At 45.5% G+C, this 21140-nt stretch overlaps 1 long non-coding RNA gene across 2 annotated transcripts; it reads left to right on the top strand.

Annotated features, from left to right (window-relative positions):
* The first annotated feature begins 6545 nt into the window (after positions 1 to 6545).
* On the top strand, positions 6546 to 15342 carry LOC143519134 (uncharacterized). 2 transcript variants are annotated; one of them, XR_013132367.1, is made up of 4 exons: positions 6546 to 6586; positions 12103 to 12216; positions 13005 to 13182; positions 14070 to 15342. It is a non-coding gene; the product is annotated as an uncharacterized LOC143519134 (long non-coding RNA). The 2 variants fall into 2 exon arrangements; XR_013132368.1 differs by having other exon boundaries at positions 6548 to 6586; positions 12118 to 12216.
* Positions 15343 to 21140: the final 5798 nt, after the last annotated feature.

The raw sequence follows: 21140 nt of genomic DNA, 5'->3' as shown, positions 1-21140 counted from the left end.
GTCAATGTCAAACATGTATCACTGTCCCTTTTGTTTATGGACATCTTTGTAAAGCCCAGGCTAGAACTGGGGGAGACTCAGACATCACAGAATGACCTTTGACCCTATGTCTTGGTATCAGTGTCCCCGTCTTGTCCCCCCTGGAATGCCTCACAGCTGTTCCTGCCATGTTGTCTGTGGAGGTGCCATCAACTCGGGTGGAAAGCAATTAACCTGCGCACTAACCTTTCAGTGACAACCATGTCATATGGCTCTTACCCAGACTCTTGGCTTTTGTTTTACTGGTTCCGTCCTGTGTCTGTGACAAAGATCACACTGCCACATCCACGTCCCTGACATGACGTCTGAGGTCAGACGAAAGAGGCATCCGTCACCGCCGGTGCACGTCAGGGCCATATGATTGATTAATATTGACCCCGATGGGCAGGAAGAGCTTGTGGCGTCTCCAACGGGTTCATACGAGTTCACGCAGAGATGTGCGCATGGAAATGTCTGGAAGTAATGAACGGTAATGACCAATGCATATGTCCCATGTAGATAGAACTGCATGCAGTTGACTCACTTCCGAAACCTTTTTTAATTTAATGCTTCAAGAAATATAATGTAGATGCCAGCTTAACACAGCATGGCATTTCTTACCAAAGAACAGACTTAAACTCCAGAGGGAATAAAAAGGCAATCTCATGTCCGGTGTGTTTGTAAAGACCACGACTCAAACCCTGAGTGTTTGCGGCCACGGCTAGCTGTCCCCTACTGCGCGGTGACGGAGGTGATTTAAAGGCCTGCTTAGTGAAAGGGACGTTTCTTCCCAGGGTGCTGAACATGCGAGCAGACGTTGCCTTATTCCTGTGTGTCAGGCTGAGGGGGTGGGAGAACGTTGCTGGCATGCCACACCTCCCTTTCCAGGCCACGCCTCCCTTGCCAGGCCACGCCTCCCTTGCCTGATGACTGTGCTTTGGCACACTGTGCTGTTTTTCCATAACCCTGAAACACTGGAGAGTGAGGATTGTATTTCTCAGGATGGAAAGAGAGACCTGAATTGTCCACAGCCCTGATGTGCATCTGGGTATCAGGGTACCGAGACAGGGGGTGTCTTTTGTGTGCGGTCAAAAATAGCTCGAGGCTTCCTCAGAGACTGTTACGACATTTATTGTGGGTGCAAGTACACAGTGTTTGTATAGCAGCACAAAGCAATTTCTTTTCAGTTGCCACATGAAAGATTATCACAGGGAAAGAGACCTCCTCTTTCACAATGCTGTCTGCGTACTTTCCCTTTAAAAGCAGCCGTTTCCTTTCCTAAAGGGCCAATAGTAGGAGTCGTGTTCTGTGTCTTTTTTCTCTTCCATTTTTTATATATATAATTCCTCTGGGCTGTGTGGTTTTTGCTCAAAACAGCGGTGGGATTTCTGCCCTGGAAGTGCAGGGCTGCTTGCTCCACAGACGAGTGCTGTGGCCTCCTGGCTTGCAGCGGCACCGCGTTATATAATCGCATCGGGGGGCCCGGCTGACGCTTGGCACGCGGCCCTGGGCAGAGGTGGGCACACCTGGCGCGGCTCCAGGCCAGACTGAAACCCTCTGTTCTCCTGCTCTGCTTTCGGCACCAGCTGTTCGGCCTGACGCCTCAGCAGCTGACGCCTTTGTTACGCCATCCCGTTTCCCCCGCATTTTTCCTTAATTTTCCTTGCTATAAGTTTGTATTTTGAGCGTGCAGTAACGACTTCTTAACTGTTTGTGTCTTTGCTCTTCACACTGCTTGTTTGGACTTTTTTATTTTTATTTTTTAGGTAGCTTGAATCGTTACATAGTTTATAACAAATGTGTTTTTAATTTACTCAACTTTCCAGTAATCTAAACGCCCCCTCCCTCCTCCCCTTTCTCCCCTTCTCCCCCCTCTCTCTTTCTCTTTGGCGGCTGTTAGGGAAGTTGATCAATGTATTGCAGCTGACGTGCACCTGCTCTCTTCAGTTTGTGTGTGTGTGTGTGTGTGTGTGTGTGTGTGTGTGTGTGTGTGTGTGTGTGTGTGTGTGTGTGTGTATCTCCCACCTGTTCCATTTTGCCAGCACTCGTTGTTGATGTCTCTTCTCGTTTTCTCTCTCTCTCTCTCTCTCTGTTTCCCTGCTCTTCTGTGGACCCTTTTCCTTGTGTCAACAGATGACGTAAACCCATAACGGCTACTGATCTGGCTTAATGGCTCTTGCATATAACCATTCGTCTTTTGTGAGTTTTGTTTTGAGAGCTAACCCTCTGTTACCAAGCCTTTCTGTGAAATTTGCAGTAACCGGCCAGTTAATAAGGAATTAAGTCTTAATTAACTGATTAATTAAACATGATTTTTATACAATGTTTAAATATCACAAATCCAAAGTTTAAAGGACCTCTGTCATTGTGTGAGTAATGAACTGTAGATGATGCCAACAGTTTGTCACTGGCCAAGTTCTCTGGCTGATTAATGTGAATTACACTGTAATTATCATTAGGACTGTCATAGTACAATTGGTGCCATCTGTGGTGTGGAAAAATGTAAACTCAAAATATGCAAAGCCTACACAAATTAACATGGCAACATAAACAGTATAGACATATGTTGGTAAATAACTACTTCACTTTCTATTTATAAATTAGGCTTTAAATAACATCTTCACCAAACACACTAATACATATTCACCAAATGACATTACATAGATAAATGTAAACATTACAGCACAATGAATCCATTTCAAGAACTTTATTACACCGTGCTCACACACATCCGTCACAGCTTCCTGTGAAGTTCACGACACAGAGGAGACACACACACCTTCTCCACACACCTTCTCCACACACACACACACACACACACACACACACACACACACACACACACACACACACACCGTCTCTTCACGGGTGATTTTCAGGCACCTGTTTCACTTTTTGTCCTCTTGCTTTTCCTGTCATCTCATCTCATGCTGATATCTAATAGAATTCATTTGAGTGTCTGCTGCTGATCCATTTCCTCAATCCCTGTGCTTCGGTAAATTCGGTTTAGCTCAACTCGATTCAACTGAACTCCAATTCACCTGTTTATTTGTATAGCAGTTTTGATGACAGCTGCTTTATACAGATGCCCATCTAGATGAATAAGTTTCCTTGAAGAAGAAACCTCGAGACTCTAAAAATAGGATCAAACCTCTTCAGGCAGCACTGGATCACCAAGTTGTTATTAGAGATGAACTTAAGCAGGATTAAAGTGGAGGAAAAGAACCTTGAATTAAGCCAATGTGCACACAGCAAAATCTCTAGAGCTGAACCAGGGCTTACAGTGTTCATTTGTATGCAGATGGACTTAATTGAGTGCTTTTAAAATGTTTTCTTTTTAATTGCATCATCCAACGCTGTAGGTGTTAAATGAAAGCAAGCCATTTTGCTGTGTAAGGGGAAATGCCTGCTGTGTGTCACGGACAACAGTTTTGGCCTAATTGCATGCTGAGAGGTGTAGGAACTCAGAAGGTAGGCTGCAGGAGATGTTCACAACCTCATCCTGTCTCTCTCTGTGACGAATAAAGGGAGATGTTTCAGAGTGGCTGGATATCATTACTGCACAAAACCATCACAGTCATCAAAAAAATAAAAATAAACGTTTCCTTTTGGCTTAATATCAGATAATTGCCAGATATATTTACCTTTTCAGACTGTAGTGATAAGATCAGGAACACATCAGCAGTGTGTATTTGGCAAGGCAGACCACTGTGTTTATGGCAGTGTGTATTCGCATTTAGCATCAAGGAAGGAATTTATACATGGTGGAACACATTCCTGGCGTGCTGTCTTGCCCACAGTAACAGAGGCTTGCTCTCCGAGTCTCTGCAGATCGGGGTAGTCACATGTTCTGCATCTTAAGATTACTTTTGCAGTGGATTAGGGTGGGGTTGATCTAGATCAATATGATGCTGCTCCACAGTGTTCCCACGAGCCGTCGTCTGACCCGCAGGACCATCTATCAATAATGCACACGGGCTCATGGCCACGAGGCGCTGGGCTTGACCTTGGTGCATAATAATGCTGGTCCAGCACTGCGGCATGGGAAGACGCTCCAACCTCAATGCAGCGGCAGTGTAGATGTAGCTGAACTTTCTCCTGAGACCGAGAGTGGAAGGGAAATCAGAGAGAGAGAGAGAGACAGACAGACAGACAGGTAGGGGAGGTATAGGAGAGACATTAATGGGCCTAAGTGAGGAGCGAAGTGTGGAGTTCACCTCCTCGGAGGAGAAGATCGAGCAGGCAGTGAGGGGTGAGCGGGGGGCCAGAAGGGACACCTCCAACCAGGAGCTAATCACAGAGTGTCTGAGTGTTTCAAGAGCACAGCCCGTGTTCCTCACACCAACCCCCAAACCTGAAACCTAAAAGACACTCAGTGCTGCTCAGTTTTATTTGACATTTGTAATTACTAAAAATACACACAGTGGAACTCACTCAGAGACGCACAACAGACACGCACACATACAACAGACCACATATCTTGAAAGAGTTCATACAGCAGTAGTAAAATCGCTATTGCAGTCTCCTTGCTCTTGAGGCAGCAGACATATATCATGTCTTACGTGTAGGAGAAGAAGGTTGTCCTTTGGTGGATAGTATCTCACAGTGCGTAGCCCTCTCTAAAGGACACAGTCTGTACAGGAAGAGCATGCATGTTCTACGCGCTCTCTCTGGTGAACTGGTCATTTTTCCAGAACTTTCTGACTAGAACATTTCCAAATTCCATAATCAACAGATATAGATGTTAAAATATTACGTGTGAATTTTGATGCCTCTGGATTTTTCTTGGTATGTATTATTTTAACTTTTTTTTTTTTTTTACTTGATATGCTGACTTACATGGACATGGGTCAGAGATGTCAGCTGTGCTCCTGTCTGTCTTCTTCTCTTTCCTTATTCTTCTCTCTGTCTTTATCTTTATCTCTGCACTTACCTCTGCTTTCCATGAAGCATTTTTTTTTCTTACAAAATGCACCTTTTACCATAAAATGGTAATGGTTCATATTTTAAATCCTGTGCGTACACTGTGTGCATGTGTGTACATATCTATGTATGGTTTGGCCTTTATGAATCTACTAATACATAGCTCACAGAAACAGATCCCCCCATCCTCTACTAATACACAGCTCAGAGACAATCGTGACCCCCCCCCTTACTTCCGCTCCATTCATTCAATAATGTTGACACTATGTGTTTTTGTGTGAGTCAGAGATTTTATTCTCCCCGGGCACAAAATAGCAGCTTCACAGAATGCCACGTGTACACCTGAGGAATACTCGGAAGCATCTAACGTCCGTCCACCCCCCCCCCCCCCCCCCATGCCGGGGATGCGCGGGTCAGCTCCCCGTCCTGACGTGTGAGGCACCTGTTTGTTGCCAAGGCTTAGTGCAAGATGACTCACTCTTTCCCTTCCGTATTCCACATCAGTTGCCGAGGAAACCAGCATCCATCTGTACCCAAAACAGCTGGCGGATCCAGGCCAGGATGGTCGGCACGGCGACGTGCGCTGACTCAGAGTGTGCCACGGATGGCCATCCCCAGACACCTAATCGTTTGTCACACGAAGTGACCTTTAGTGACCTTTCACCTCTCACTGAATGCTACCTAAGCCTCTCTCAGAATCCAAGCGTGGTTTAAAAACTGCATTAATTTCATTCATAAATAACCTGCGATATTTATGTGTGAAGAAATATGCACTGACTCCACTGAAACACCTTAGAAACACATTGGAAGCAGACAGCATGGAGACCTTTTAACGCACTGTGCTCTTAAACGATTTCATCAGTTCCTAACAACAGGATGTCTGTTGGCTGGACGCTTTGAGGTGGCGGGCCTAATCCAACTGTGACGCAGACACTCGTAAAAACTGCAGCAACGATACAGAGCCTAATAAAATTGTGCCGGTTCAACACCCATGACAAAGTCACATGTCAGTGTTATTGTTGGATGGAGAATGGTTCACCACCCAGTAATATCCGGTGCTGTTCTCAGAAACTGACCAGTCATGACCAAAACAGAAGACAGCTGACAAATGATGCAGCAACAGTTGGTCTTTTTGCAATGTACAGAGGTGCTCAAAATAAAGCAGCTGGTATTATAAATATACATTTGTGTGTGTGTGTGTGTGTGTGTGTGTGTGTGTGTGTGTGTGTGTGTGTTTGTTCAATGACCTGGAAGAGAAATGACATATTAGACCCTCACATCCTGTCCAGTCTGCTCTTACTTTGACCTCAGTGTGTCCTCCTAACCTCTGCAACCATATCGCATTTGTGTGTGTGTGTGTGTGTGTGTGTGTGTGTGTGTGTGTGTGTGTGTGCCAGCATTTAATAATCAGTAACAAGTTGTACACATGCAGCAGCTGCTTTTGATGTGATTTGAAATAAACGAATGATAAAAAAAAACAATGAGATGACATCAATAATGAAAAGGCTGCAAAAGCCTATTACAACAGAAAGAGCAAAGATGTTGCGTCACTCTCACTAGGGTTGTGTGCGTTCTTGAGGGCGTATAAACTCACTCTGTGGCATGTGCCACATTCCACTCCGTTCCCGACGTCTGAAGCATCAGGGTAAGGTGTCTCAAAGTAGCTGAAACGTCTGGTTCCTTTTCAAGCCTACTTCTGAACACAAGCTCTGCTGACATAGTAGGAAACTGTATTGATGTAATCTGCTTTTAAAAGCCACTTGCTATCTAAGTGTTTCTACTTCTGTGGAAAGCTATGCATTTCGATGTGGTGTACACATTACATTGAGGTAAACATGCGAAGAACATTCGTGTCTGAGCGTTGGCAGAGTTCCAGAACACTTTGAAGAAACTTCCGCCACACGATTGTGGAGATATACTAGAGCTTCAGCGCACATAAACTCAGACGACTGTGCTGATTACCTTTGAACACTTTGACTTCATTCTACAAGACAGGATAGTACATTTCTCAGGCTATGGCGAACTGATTATTCCTAACAAATATTGACAGTCGCCCTGGGCTAACAAAGTGCAGTGCTACTGTAGTTGGGATTCCTGTATTCATCTCAAGCCTTTTTGTTGTGAACTTTAACCCGAAGACAGAAGAAACACAGCCTCTTAGCTGACTTCCTCACAGACGTTGAGGTTGAATTGAGACAAATTTAGAGAATATACATGTAGTGTGTGTGGTCTGTGTTTCCATCATGTTAGAGTGTGGAAACATTCTCATTCTGGTGTGTTTTCTTTCTAACTTGTCATAATGTCATTAGTAGCCCACAGCAGTGCTGACGGTAGCAGCGATGTATCTATACACACGGTGGGTTGGTTTAGGCTTTATAAACAAAGACAGGTGGGGAAGGCTTACCAGCTGTCACTGAATGTCCAAAGATGAAAATTCACATGGTGTCTCCATTAACAAGAACTGTTCGTATTTTCATTAGTGGGACATATTACAACCACACTGAAGCATACAATTGAAAAGAAAAACATTGCAACGTGTGATGACATTAAATTAATCTACCATTAAATGACAATCTTCACAAAGACAAGACGTGAGCTTCCAGTCCACTAATCTGCATTACATCACACAAATTCATGTCACACTCCTAATGGTCAGATTCCTTTATGTTCTCATGCACACATAACCAGATCATGAAACCCTGGTGGACCCTGGCGTGAATCACGGGCCTCTGTCATCACACCCTCTCTTCTTTCTTTGATTTAGGAGGAGACAGCTTAGCTCATCTCTCCGACAGGTTTGTAATGGTGAAATTAAAGAGGGTCTGATAGACTTGGAGAAGCTTGATGAGTTAAAATGTGGGCATGACTTTTTGATTGATTCCTGTGAGTTCTCATGGATGCAGTATCAAAGCGTCTCCGTGACGACACCAGAGGGCTCTTAGTCTAATGGAGATGAGATATGAGAGTGGTATAAAGGTATAAAGAAGAGGGTATAAAGTCTCGACTTGAGACATCCTCTCTTGTGGAGGTGCAGGTGCAGATGAGATTTTTCTTTATGGTGAAGGTAAAACTGAGAGAAGGTCAGTCATGGCAGTCATGGCCTGGTGGTAGGGAACTGGTCTTGTGACCGGAGGGTCGTGGGTTTGATTCCCAGACCTGAGGCCATGACTGAGGTGCCCTTGAGCAAGGCACCTAACCCCAACTGCTCCCCGGGCTAGGGCTAGGGCTTCCCACCGCTCTGGGCACGTGTGATCCACAGCCCCCTAGTAATCACTAGTGTGTGTGTGTGTGTGTGTGTTCTAACTGCACAGATGGGTTAAAAGCGGAGGACAAATTTCGACTGCTGTGTAAAAATCACAATTGACAAAATACGGCACATTTACATGTACAACAATCTGAAGTTTGAGGCTTTATGACAGGACATATGCATGTGTGTGTCGATTTAATGTTATAGATGGATACTCATATTGTGACGGGCAGGGAGTGCGAACAAAAAGGAAGCGATCACGCCAAGTCTCAGGGAAAAAGGATGGTTTAATAGAAAGTGTGCAAACCAAAACCCGTGCAATAGATCCAAATTAAGGATATAATGACCAGCGGTCAACTGGTACAAAGACAAGACATATATAGATGAACAAACGACCCTCAGGTGAGACGGATCACGGGCTCCGCCCACCTGAGGGACGCACATGACGTCACAAAACAACAACAACAACAGCCACTGTGGACGGAGGCGGCCGGTAGGGGACCGCCTCACCGTGACAGACCCCCCCACCAAGCCGCATTCCCCTCCACTGGGTGTGTGGCACACAGCGGCTGTACACAAAACATGAAGGGGCAGGAAGGCAGAGACAGGCAGGGACACACCTCCGGGAGCTGAAACATAAAACACACAACATTACTCACCTCACCTTCCCGGGCGGGACCCTGGACCGACCGGGCCGTTAACAACACAAAACCATGCCCCAGTCGGTCACAGGGCCCTCACGCCCTAACCGGACCTGAGCCGGTGAGCCCCACAGGTGTGAGGACGAGGAGCTATGGCTCCTTTCTCGTCCCTCGTGTATGTGTGTGTGTGCAGGCTACCTCTCCAAGGCGTGGCTACTTCACCTCCTGGACCTACCTCCTCCCAGAGCTGACCCCTGCCTTCTGCTAGGGGTCACCCCAGCCTCCTGGGGAGCCAACCCCTCCCGGTGCCTCTCATCGCAAGGTGGACTCCTCCACCCAACCCAGGAGCGCCAGAGACCGAGGCCCAGAGCACCCCCGACGCGGGCTAGAGAGCAGCCCCAAGGGCCTCCTGGTCACCCCGGGCAGGAGGGAGGATCTTCTTCCTCAGCAGGAGCTTTTCAGACCGGAGCCCCATGGTCCCCAAACATCCGGGGGCCCCAGCCCTCTAGGAAGGGGCTCTTTATGACCGGGCTCCGGTCACCCCACAACACAAGGGGGCTCCTGCCAGGTGGAGACCCCCACAAGGTCCAGGAACACCGCCAGGGAGAAGCACCTGCACAGAGAACACAACCACACACACACACACACACACATATACAAACACAAACGCGCCTCACCGACGCCCTCCGTGCCGTACCCCCGTGGCACGGGACCACTACCGGTCCCCCCCCAAACACACATTTAAGGGGAGGAGCACGTGTGCAATTACATTTAACAGTTGACAACACGCTAGGACAAAACACACACGCTAATACTAGACAAGCAAACAAAAACGGTGTACACACAAACAGATGGGACCCACAAACGCGCTCACTACATAAACAGACACAGTGACGCGCCGCTCACGTTCGCAGTCGCTCCCCACATGAAACACAAGACAACACGGGGAGCGAGGCGACGGTGAGGAGCAGCACCAGCGTCACACACAGAACATGTAACATATAACACAATGAGCGCGCATACCGATCGACACGTCCGTTCACGCATACACACATTTACAACCACACGAAGAGTTGTCTCCAGGACGACAATCCTGGTCTTCGCCGTGCCACGGACACAACACGAAAGCACGGCGGAACTCTTCACACCAACTGACAACAGACACGAAGAGCTTTCCCAGGCCAGACTGCCCTGGTCCTCGCCGTGCTATACACACACACAAAACACAAAAGCACGGCGGAGCTCTTCAAACAAAACACCACACAGACAAACACTTACCACGAGACATGACCACGAACGAAGGAGAAGGTAAAAGAGACTGGTGGCTTCCGAAAGGCGGCTGGTCATTCTGTGACGGGCAGGGAGTGCGAACAAAAAGGAAGCGATCACGCCAAGTCTCAGGGAAAAAGGATGGTTTAATAGAAAGTGTGCAAACCAAAACCCGTGCAATAGATCCAAATTAAGGATATAATGACCAGCGGTCAACTGGTACAAAGTCAAGACATATATAGACGAACAAACGACCCTCAGGTGAGACGGATCACGGGCTCCGCCCACCTGAGGGACGCACATGACTTCACAAAACAACAACAACAACAGCCGCTGTGGACGGAGGCGGCCGGTAGGGGGCCGCCTCACCGTGACACACATATCTTGGTAAAAGGAAACTAGAAAATAGTTTGTTGAAATCTTAATCACTGAGTCATGTAGAATTTGAGTTATTTAGTTCGGTTAGTTTGGTAAAACCAATTAGTTAGTTAGGTAAAACCAACGTTCAACATAGAAATAAACAAAAAAGTAGCATGATATACTGTATGTTAGCAAAAATACCTCAAAAGAAATAGCTCCAAAAATGATTTACAAATGCCAAGAAAACTGCAATTATGAATAAAGACGAAGATGGTTCAGTAAATTCACAGTAAAGCGACAGCAACAACAAAACAAACAATCAAAAATAGAACAAACACCATGTTCAGAACAGACAGACACCACAATCAAGTTTTGAGAACTTAGATGCCGCATAAGACTGCTCGAAGAAGCCAGACATTGTTGAGTATATCACCCACAGAAATATGATGATGACAACTGTATCACTTATAAAGCTTTATTGTCCTGAATATATCAGGAATTGTAGGTTTAAAGATGTGTATTTTAGATGTGGGGTCATCAACAGCGCTCCCTGGGCTTGGTGTGAAGTTTGCGAGGGCGTTTTGTGTGGTCAGCAGACCTTTGTGTAGTTCTTGACTGGGTGAACACGGATGTGTCTGAAGGTGGTGCACATCTGCTAACGTACACCTCCGGATGTGTCTGAAGGTGGTGCACATCTGCTAACGTACACCTCCTGATGTGTCTGAAGGTGGTGCACATCTGCTAACGTACACCTCCGGATGTGTCTGAAGGTGGTGCACATCTGCTAACGTACACCTCCTGATGTGTCTGAAGGTGGTGCACATCTGCTAACGTACACCTCCTGATGTGTCTGAAGGTGGTGCACATCTGCTAACGTACACCTCCTGATGTGTCTGAAGGTGGTGCACATCTGCTAACGTACACCTCCTGATGTGTCTGAAGGTGGTGCACATCTGCTAACGTACACCTCCTGATGTGTCTGAAGGTGGTGCACATCTGCTAACGTACACCTCCGGATGTGTCTGAAGGTGGTGCACATCTGCTAACGTACACCTCCTGATGTGTCTGAAGGTGGTGCACATCTGCTAACGTACACCTCCGGATGTGTCTGAAGGTGGTGCACATCTGCTAACGTACACCTCCTGATGTGTCTGAAGGTGGTGCACATCTGCTAACGTACACCTCCGGATGTGTCTGAAGGTGGTGCACATCTGCTAACGTACACCTCCGGATGTTCCGTTGTTATCTGGATTTACCTTCATCCTGCCGTATTTCCAGTTTGCCTTCTGTTCTCCTCTCTGAGGGTGTTTGATCTCCAGCGTGGAGCGATACACACTTGCAGAGGTCTGAGAGCAGCTCTACTTAACGTTTTTCCTCTTATCCACTTCAGTCCACACTCACACATGGCAGTTATAGATATGCATGGTGAATGTGTAATCAAACTTCACAACATTTCATCTATGGATTTTTAGCTTAATTTTTAAGCTAAGTAGGTAAAAAAGAAAGAAAGAAAGAAAGAAAGTGTAATTATCCTAAGCTGTGAGAGCAGGAACGCAGTAATCTCCGACCTTCATATATGATGCACCAAGCTTAAGGTCAGTTTTGGCCTCAGTCAAATATTTGCCAACCTTTGACCCCATTTAGTTTGGCTGTTTGCAGTGGGCCCCTGGCGCAGGCTGATGACACGTGTGTCCCTGACTAGACGGGCGTCTGATAGGCACCTTGTGGAAGAAAGGCCTCATGGGATAAGAGCAAAAGGTGAAGGAGGGGGCAAACGGCAACAGATTGGATGTTCTCACACACACACACACACACACACACACACACACACACACACACACACACATACACACACACACACTGTTTCCTGCCTGCTGCATCTGACCTTCGATCAGGCTTTTCTTTCTTCTTTAATCTTTTAAACACTGTTAGATTGCAGAATGTTCAGGCCCATGTAATTTAGAAAGTAGCCTAGAAATGAAAGTGAAATTAAAAACATTTCAGTACCGCATGCTGTATGGAAGACAACTGTTACACTGCTTTTGTGGTGTAGAAGAAATCACATAATGTGATCTTTAATTCTGCCTTTAGTCCATAAGAATACATCCATAATAGTTTACAATAATTGTGTGGTATTATTACTGATAAAGTCATTGTGAAAGTGTAATATATGACCCTTTTTATAAGGTACTTTGTTTAGTGGAATTTGATGCTACTTCCTGGACTGATAAAAATGCATCTTCCACCCAACACAATAAACTACGTTCTTATCTGAGAATGTACATTGAAATCGGGACACCTGTGCAGACCATCATAGTGCTTCCAGTAAACCGTAAACACTTATTTAATTTTATTTGTAAATAGCTGTACTTCATATTATTCAAAAGTACAATTATTTTTTAAATCTCCTTATGGCAGTGTACGTATTGTCCCTCATTTACAGTAAAATGTCTGAAACTCTTTAAGTCTTAAACTCAATGCCGCTCTTGTACACATATTAAATGTCATAATTAACAGACAAATTAATTATATTATTATTTGCATAGGTGTATTTGCGTATTTGCGGGGTCCGTGTTCTCGGGCTGGGGCCTCTTGGCTCAAAACAGCACCAACAACCCGCTCTGCCGCGTGAGCAGGTGTATCCGTGAGCAATGGACCACTGCAAGCCCGTCTCTCTGCCATGGCCAGGCACCAAGTGCGGCCCACCTAGACTCCCGAGCACAGGTAACTCCGTAAGCTGTCTTTCCACCAGGGTTCTGTGCTAATTGGCATAGCTGTGGATTGAGGCTGCATTTTTGCCCGTGATGGCAATGGTGAGACCAACGAATGACATTAGAGGTTTCATCATATGGTCTCTTTAATGGTTGTCCTATATGGAAGTGTCAGTGTGTGACTGTGTAAATGTTAGCTACACAATTCTCATATTATCTCATTATCATTTGCAACCAAATTATCATGTATTTTATGCAGTGCAAATACACATTCTAGGACATTTGTGTGTTCTCCTGATGTCTTTCCATCTAAATATAGATTTGAGTGTGCATGTGTGCATGTGTGCGTGTGTGCATGTGTGCGTGTGTGTGGTTTTTGTCTGAAAGCAGTAGGCACATGTGGATTAAATGGTTTTCTAGATTAAATGGTTTTCTGGATTAAATGGTTTTGAACACTGTGCTCTGGGTTGCTGCTCTGAGCCTGGGTTGATGTGAACCCAGAAACACTTTTGTGAGAACTGCCTCAAAAACCAGGCAAACCCAAGCAGCCAGAGTCTCTGCTCTCTTAAAGACAGGGACCCAGACTCAGGTAGGAAGGCCGCACGAGTTCACAAGTGTAAATAAAAATCCCCAGCTTTCTAGATCCTGTGTGGCTGTGTCACCTGAATAAGGTTTGTTCAGAAGACAGAATCAAAAATGATTTTGGAATAAGTTATTATTAATGAGTTTGAAGGATTGTTTTACTGCAAAATGCTAAACGTGATCAGGTTTCACAAACAGATGTTATTTATAAAAAGTACTGACTGTAGCTTTACAAGCTTAGAGGACAGAGAAACAGTGGAGTGTGGATTTTTTTTGTGGATCTGCTTTAACCTGAAAAGAAACCTTCCTCTCCTTCAGGACTGCGGGACCTTCAGGACTGCGTGTTAACCACCAAGCGAAGGTTACATCAAGGCCAAGCTACATCAAAGCCAACATGTGCTGTACATTTGAGATGTTAAAGCTTTTCTGTCGTATTCTAATCATAAAAAGGTGATGTAAATGAATTGTGGTAGATGGTTATGTTTTTATTTACCTCTGCTTTATGATAGCTGCACCATATGCTCGGGGTACATGGGGAGAGGTCATTTGTCATTGCTTTAAAGTGTACTTGCAGACGACAACAGTAAAAGAAAGATCAAGGCAAGGGGTAGTTATAAATGTAACATATCCAAAAGTACGGAGGCACAGTATCGGCGGGGTAATAAAGCGTTTGCGGTGGCCAAGAACAGGCAATAAAGAGGACTTCACGGATGATGTACTGCAATGCAACTTCGACATGTCAAATTGTCTTATTCAGATGATCATAAAGATCCAGCTGTTTCGATATACTTGAGCATCAGCACATAAAATTAAGGTCCATCCATATTGTTCACAGATCTATGAAGTTGGTCATTGTATAAAATTATGGATTGAATTAGATACATGTCATCCTACATCCTATAATCCCAATTTAAACTAACTTTAGTTGACCCGCAAAGACTGGCAATAAAATTAGTTCTATACAATATATAGTAGCACTTCCTTGTAAATGTGTTTCTCCCTTAACAAAGTGCTTTTCAGATACTGTTCCTCCTTTACCCATGATGCTCCATCAACGGCATGATAGCAGGTGTATTGTGGTTTGCAGGCGTTAAAATAATGTCCTTGTAGGCACAGGTATGTTAGGGCTGGAGACCCTGGCCCATGTTTACGCTGACTGCACTGGATCAAGTTTGACATAACGATCAGTCATTAAAATGCACCATTCCACAACAGCACAAGCCCAACAGCACACACACACTAAACCCCACTGTATCCATATTCTCAGAGGCCATTGTTCTTCTCTGTAAAACGGTCCCAACGGTGATATTTGAGATGGCTCTACAACACAGAGATGGCCATATGGGCCTGGGTAAGGTGGCACGTGAAGCAGAGACGACATTTGGGGTATGCAAGAGGCAGATGGCCCGACTTGAGCCAGGCGGGCGAAAGCGGCCATCTTGAGTGGCATTCGCGCTCGCCGTGGAAGCCATTGTCACGATCAGATGCTCACTAAAGCAGGACAGCTCGGACGAACACCATAGCCCAAAACTCAGAGCGCTTCCCATGGCGCTCCACACTCTCCACACTTGGTGTTAGGGTGTTTTTATTATTTTTGGTGAAATAATGTCTGCATAACCCCTGAATAATCCAGACCACTTAAATTGTATGCAGTGTGTCCAAATTAAACTATTCCCAAGCATTTACTGTCTTTGCTTATTTGAACTGTACTTTTCCCTTACGACTTCTTTGTTTTTCCGAAAGTCTTCAAACATCCTCGAGTTCAAAATGAAATGGTGTAAATACCCAGAATGCAACTCTCTCAGTTGGGAACCGGCACGGAGCATGTGTCAGTCAGGCACCTCCTCACCAGAGCCTCACACCTGCCTTTAAGCCCCATTAGTGAATTACCTCTGTTTAAATCTCTGCTAAGCTCTCTGGCCTCCCCAGTGGCGATCCAGACCTCCTGCTATTGCAGTCCAGGCTAATGTACAAATCTACTATAGATTCATGTAATCTAACTATCTGGGGGCCAATACGCTGAGCCCATTGATGGATTTCGGGATCAGCGTGGTCCTATATGCTCCAACATCTGCTGTGGCACATCATGCCATTGGAGCCTGGTGCTAACAGATGGCGGTGACACTGGCAAATACATTAACACATTGTGCATTGTTTAGGCAATCTCACAGTTAATGGGTGCTGAGGCCGGTGCCAAATTTGGGGAAGGCGATTTAAAGGGGAATCGAATTTCCTCATTTCACTGAATGGTGTGAGCTGAATCGGGCAGTCGTTCCTCTTCTTAGGAAAAGACAAAAAGAACCAAACAAGAACAAATAAAAGGAAAATGTCAGTTTAGGGGCTGTGTGCCCCCAGAATATATATAAAGACATTGGAATTGGAAATTTATCCTAATTTAACCTATTCGGTGTATATCAAAGCTCTCAATTACGGGACATTGTGACCAAGAACAAACAGCTTTGCTGGAAGCTGAACGTAAAGTAAACACGGAAGAGATCAGAGGTCATTACACCTCATTATTCCGTCGTCATTTGTATCGACTTCTGTTTAGCTAATGTTTACTCTCGCATGTTTAAAGGGGAGGGTTAAAGTGACCTAACAGGAGCAGCTCCAAGGACACAGCTCGTCTGAAAAGATGACTGAGATATGACGGGAACATCGTTCACTTGCTGTGTCACTGTAAAACTCAGTACTAGTGTTTGGCTCCTCTCCCCAAAATCCTCTGGGTACAAAGGATAGGTTGTGATTATATATTTTTGAAACTTATTTGTGTGTGTGTGTGTGTGTGTGTGTGTGTGTGTGGTCTTTCTACTAGATATTTTGGGTTTCAGTGAATGTTTAGTTACTGGTAACATATTTCTTTGGAATATATGGTGTTATCTGCTTGGTGTTTGCTATCACTGGGCTTTCAGCAGAAAGAGTAGCGTAACTGCCAAGATAGCCCCTCAACATAACCCCCCAGTTCACTCGACACCAGCCCCAGGGTATATGCCTGATACATGTGCTAATGGCACCGAACATAAGATAATTAATTTTCTCAATAAAGAACATACTTAGGATATCCTGGTTTTGAAATGATGCAGATTTTACAACCCGCTAGCTGTGTAGCGAGAGGTAGAGGGAGGGAAGCGCATGTGTTTATCCCTGTTTAAATGCTTGTATTTCCATCCTTGCAAAATGTATGACCGGTGTCCTTCCAGAAGGAGGGCCGATTCCACACTGGTAGTTCTGTGTGTACAGGTTGTAGCGTAGCGCTCGGAATACCAGACCCGTGTGTGTTGGGAGGGCGAACTGTCGTGTGGCGCTCACGCACATACATATTTGAAAGGGTTAACGGCAAATCTCCAGTTACATTTTGCACAAGAAACACTGAGAGAAACACTGTGTGTGTGAGTGTGTGTGCGCGCACAGAGCTGTGTGCTAGCCACACTCAGTAGAGCCATTCATGCTCCTTGGCGTCTGGAAACCCCTGTGTGGAATACTTGGAATGTGCCACATTTCTCTCGCTTGGCCCCGTGCTGCAGGTCCAGGTTTCCAGGAGCGTAACCTGTCAACTGTAGAGCAGCTGAGGTCACAAGCATCACTTCCCAAGTCTTTAAAGCAGCAAGAGGCTATAACCACCTCCCTGGTGTTCAAACACACACACACACACACACACACACACACACACACACACACACACACAAGTGTGCGCACACATTCACACACATCAAACAGTATCACAAACCTTTTTCAGCAGTCTGTTTATGTTTGTTTTTACCGAACACTCATCCACAATGTATGAAAGTAGGGGTATGTGTGGTGTAGTTTTCCACAATCACAGAATATTTCGAGGAAATCAAGCTTATCCGTGGAATTTGGCTGTAGCCCTGGAATACTGACTATACTGACTTTACTGCGGAACCTCTTTGAATTCTCCCAAAGTGCAAGCAGTCCTAGTGCCCCACAATTTCATCCAGCGCTTAAGCTGAAGGCTGTGTTATTGAAGACAAAAACAAGCAGTAACGCAGTTTTTAGATTGTTTTTTTATTGCTAATAAAACGTTTTAACCGTTTACAAATATGAAACCTATGATCGCATTGACATTGCATGGAAAACACATGGAACATGTATACACTCAACACAGACACGTAACCGATCAAGCTAGTAGCTTTCAGCACAGTAACTTCACCACTTTGCCAGCATTTGCGGACCTGAAGCCAGCGTGTCCAGAGTGCACGGCCAGCCGGGTGGCACCTGGTGCTGGGGACCCAGGCCTCGGGGCGAATGGGCTTTGACGATCCCTTTCACAGCAGGCCATGAAAGTCGAGTTAAGGCAATACGTGGGATGAACAGCCATGCGTGCTGATTTACGAGCTTACCTGCTATCACGCAGGACGACTTCAGAGCGCTAGTGGGCTTTGATCACCTGCCGCCGTTCTTATGACCCGCGTGTATTTGTTTAACTGGACCGTGACCAGGTGAGTGGACTGGAGTAGAGGTTGTTGCCTCTCTCAGGTTTATTGTAAAAGGTGCTCTGTAAGGAAGTGTGTGTATGTGTAGGTGTGAGAGTAAATCATCAGTCTGTATACTAACTATCTATATATATATGACTATAGTGCGTGTGGTATTGTATCTATATAGGTTAGTGTGTACAATGTAAGCGTGTGTGCGTGCATGTGTGTGTGTATATAAGTGAGAGGGCACTGTGTAACAGCTGTGTGTATCTGTCTGTGAGCAAAGACAGCTTCCTGCTGAAGCACACTGCAGATTTACTGCTTCTTAGAAAAACATCCTACAGAACTTGCCAGAAACTTTTGTGTGTGCACGTGTGTGTTTGTGTGTGTGTGCATGTGTAGGTTTGTATGTTCAAGGTCTTATGGCAGCGGCACTAATATTATTAATCTAGTCACTGTTCATGAGCGTGTGTGTGTGTGTGTGTGTGTGTGTGTGTGTGTGTGTGTGTGTGTGTGTGTGTGTGTGTGTGTTCAGTCCCCACGTGTGCACATGCTGCCAGCTGAAATCAGTTCAGTGTAATGACAGGTTATGCCAGCTGTTTGATTTCCTGTTGAAAAAACACTTTGCATCGGCTGTTCCTCTTACTGTACAAGATACACCAGAGGTAGTTTAAATCATCACATCATGCCTCATACACGTGTAATGAATCCTGCTAGACTGGTAAAGATGAAACGCTGCAACAGTGTGAGCTATCGTGTGTGTTCTGGACATCTGGACACATCTGTGCAGTGCCTTTCTTGTTTTCTGGGACTAAATGCCCTGTTTGCTCTATAAGACTCAGAAAAGCTTTCTTGGAAATGCAAAAAGGGCATATAGATTAAATTGTTGTACTTATGAAATTGCAAGTTTAGGGTTACTCTGAAAGACTGTTATAAAGCTAACCGTTCAACTCCAAACTTCAAAAATGTTGAAACGCACTGAAACGCATTTTTTCATTTATTGTATGTTTGACAGTCCACACAGAGAATCAAACACAGAGTGTTCTGCTGGGTTTCAGACCAAGTCTATGCTTTTTATAAGCTCATTTTGCGCGTACTGTAAATTTACCTTTTTAAACAGCCTTTTTCCACATCGTCCTCAAACCTCCCAGTGAGGAGAGATTCATGTTGAGAGGACAGACTCAAGAACATTACAGACCACTGGTGTTCAAAGCAGCACTGCTATTACGGAGGGAAACACTGTATTTATGAAGGCCATAATTACATTGTCACCCATCTCAGTCCCTGAGCCTCAGGCACCCAGGGAGAGGAAGGGGAGAAGAGAGAAAGAAAGATTGGGGAGGAAGAGAGAGAGAGAGAGAGAGAGAGAGAGAGAGAGAGAGAGAAGAGAGAGAGAGAGAGAGAGAGAGAGAGAGAGAGAGAGAGAGAGAGAGAGAGAGAGAGAGAGAGAGAGAGAGAGTGTTATTTCAGGGAAAAGTAAGCATTTAACCGCCCTCTCTGCAGTAGCAGTGAGATGTTTCTCTTGTGTGGTACAGCTGAGACGTTCTCTCACCATCCCTCTCTCTGCCTCCTACCCTCACACAGCGGAGCATTCATGAACAAGAGAAACAGCAATTCAGCCGAGGCCCAACGCACGTGACGGCACCCACCGAACACACAGAAACACACAGACACCAGCTGCTGCCAGAGAAAACCGCACACACAATCATTCACTTATCTGATCGAACACTAGTGATTCTTACTATCATTCAGAGGAGGAGGAGAGAATTAAAATGAACCATTCAGGCATCCTGAGGCAAAAGGAAGAGTGTGTGTGCGTGTGTGTGCATGTGTGTGTGTGTGTGAGAGAGAGAGAGAGAGAGAGAGAGAGGTAGCATGATAGAGTATGTATGATAGATACATTTGATTACATTTAAAAATATATTTTAGATTCAATTCACTAATTGTGGCCTGCCCAGGGTCGATGAACTCATTGACCTTTTTGGGTGTATAAAGTGCGTGTGGGTGTGGTGGGCGTGGTTTCTCATGGCAATAGTTTGTCATTTATAAGTTCACATTACTGCCTTCTTTTTATGGCATCTTGTGACTAGTTCATGTTCAAAGAGAATGAGCGACCCAGCAGTAGTAGGCCAGCTAGTGATTACAGTTAGATCTGGTGAAGAAAAGAATCCTGTGGCATTGCTTGTGACTCAGGGTAATGTCAAAGTAAAAAATAATATTTGAGAATTCAGTGTGCAACACAATCCCACCCACCCACCCACCCACACACACACACACACCAACCCCCCAACCCCCATCCACCCACACACACACACACACACACACACACACACACACACTCGCGCGCGCGCACACACACACACACACACACACACACACACACACACACACACACACACACACACACACACACCAACCTCCCCCCACACATACACACACACACACACACACACGCACACACACACACACACACACACACACACACACACACACACACCAACCTCCCCCCACACACACACGCACACACACACACCCACCCACCCACCCACACACACACACACCAACCCCCCAACCCCCATCCACACACACACACACACACACACACACACACACACACCAACCTCCCCCCACATATACACACATGCACACACACACACACACCAACCGACCCCCACCCACACACCCACCCGCCCACACCTCCAACACACACACACACACACACACACACACACACAATGTCAAAAATATCAGTGCCAAGTAAAGAAAGCAAAAAAGTGCCCGTTTCTGTCCCGAAACACACTTTTTTAGAATCCTGATGTAAATTACATGAAATACCCTTGAGGAAAACAGCCAAGCTGTTCCTCAAGCCAAGACGGGCTGCCAAGCAAGGAGTCTGTCACCTCAACCACCTCCTGATGACCACATCACCTCCTGATGCTCAAATCAGTTCTTC

Source organism: Brachyhypopomus gauderio, chromosome 7, assembly GCF_052324685.1.
Source record: "Brachyhypopomus gauderio isolate BG-103 chromosome 7, BGAUD_0.2, whole genome shotgun sequence".
Lineage (NCBI taxonomy): Eukaryota > Metazoa > Chordata > Actinopteri > Gymnotiformes > Hypopomidae > Brachyhypopomus > Brachyhypopomus gauderio.
This window is presented reverse-complemented; position numbering and strand designations above follow the sequence as displayed.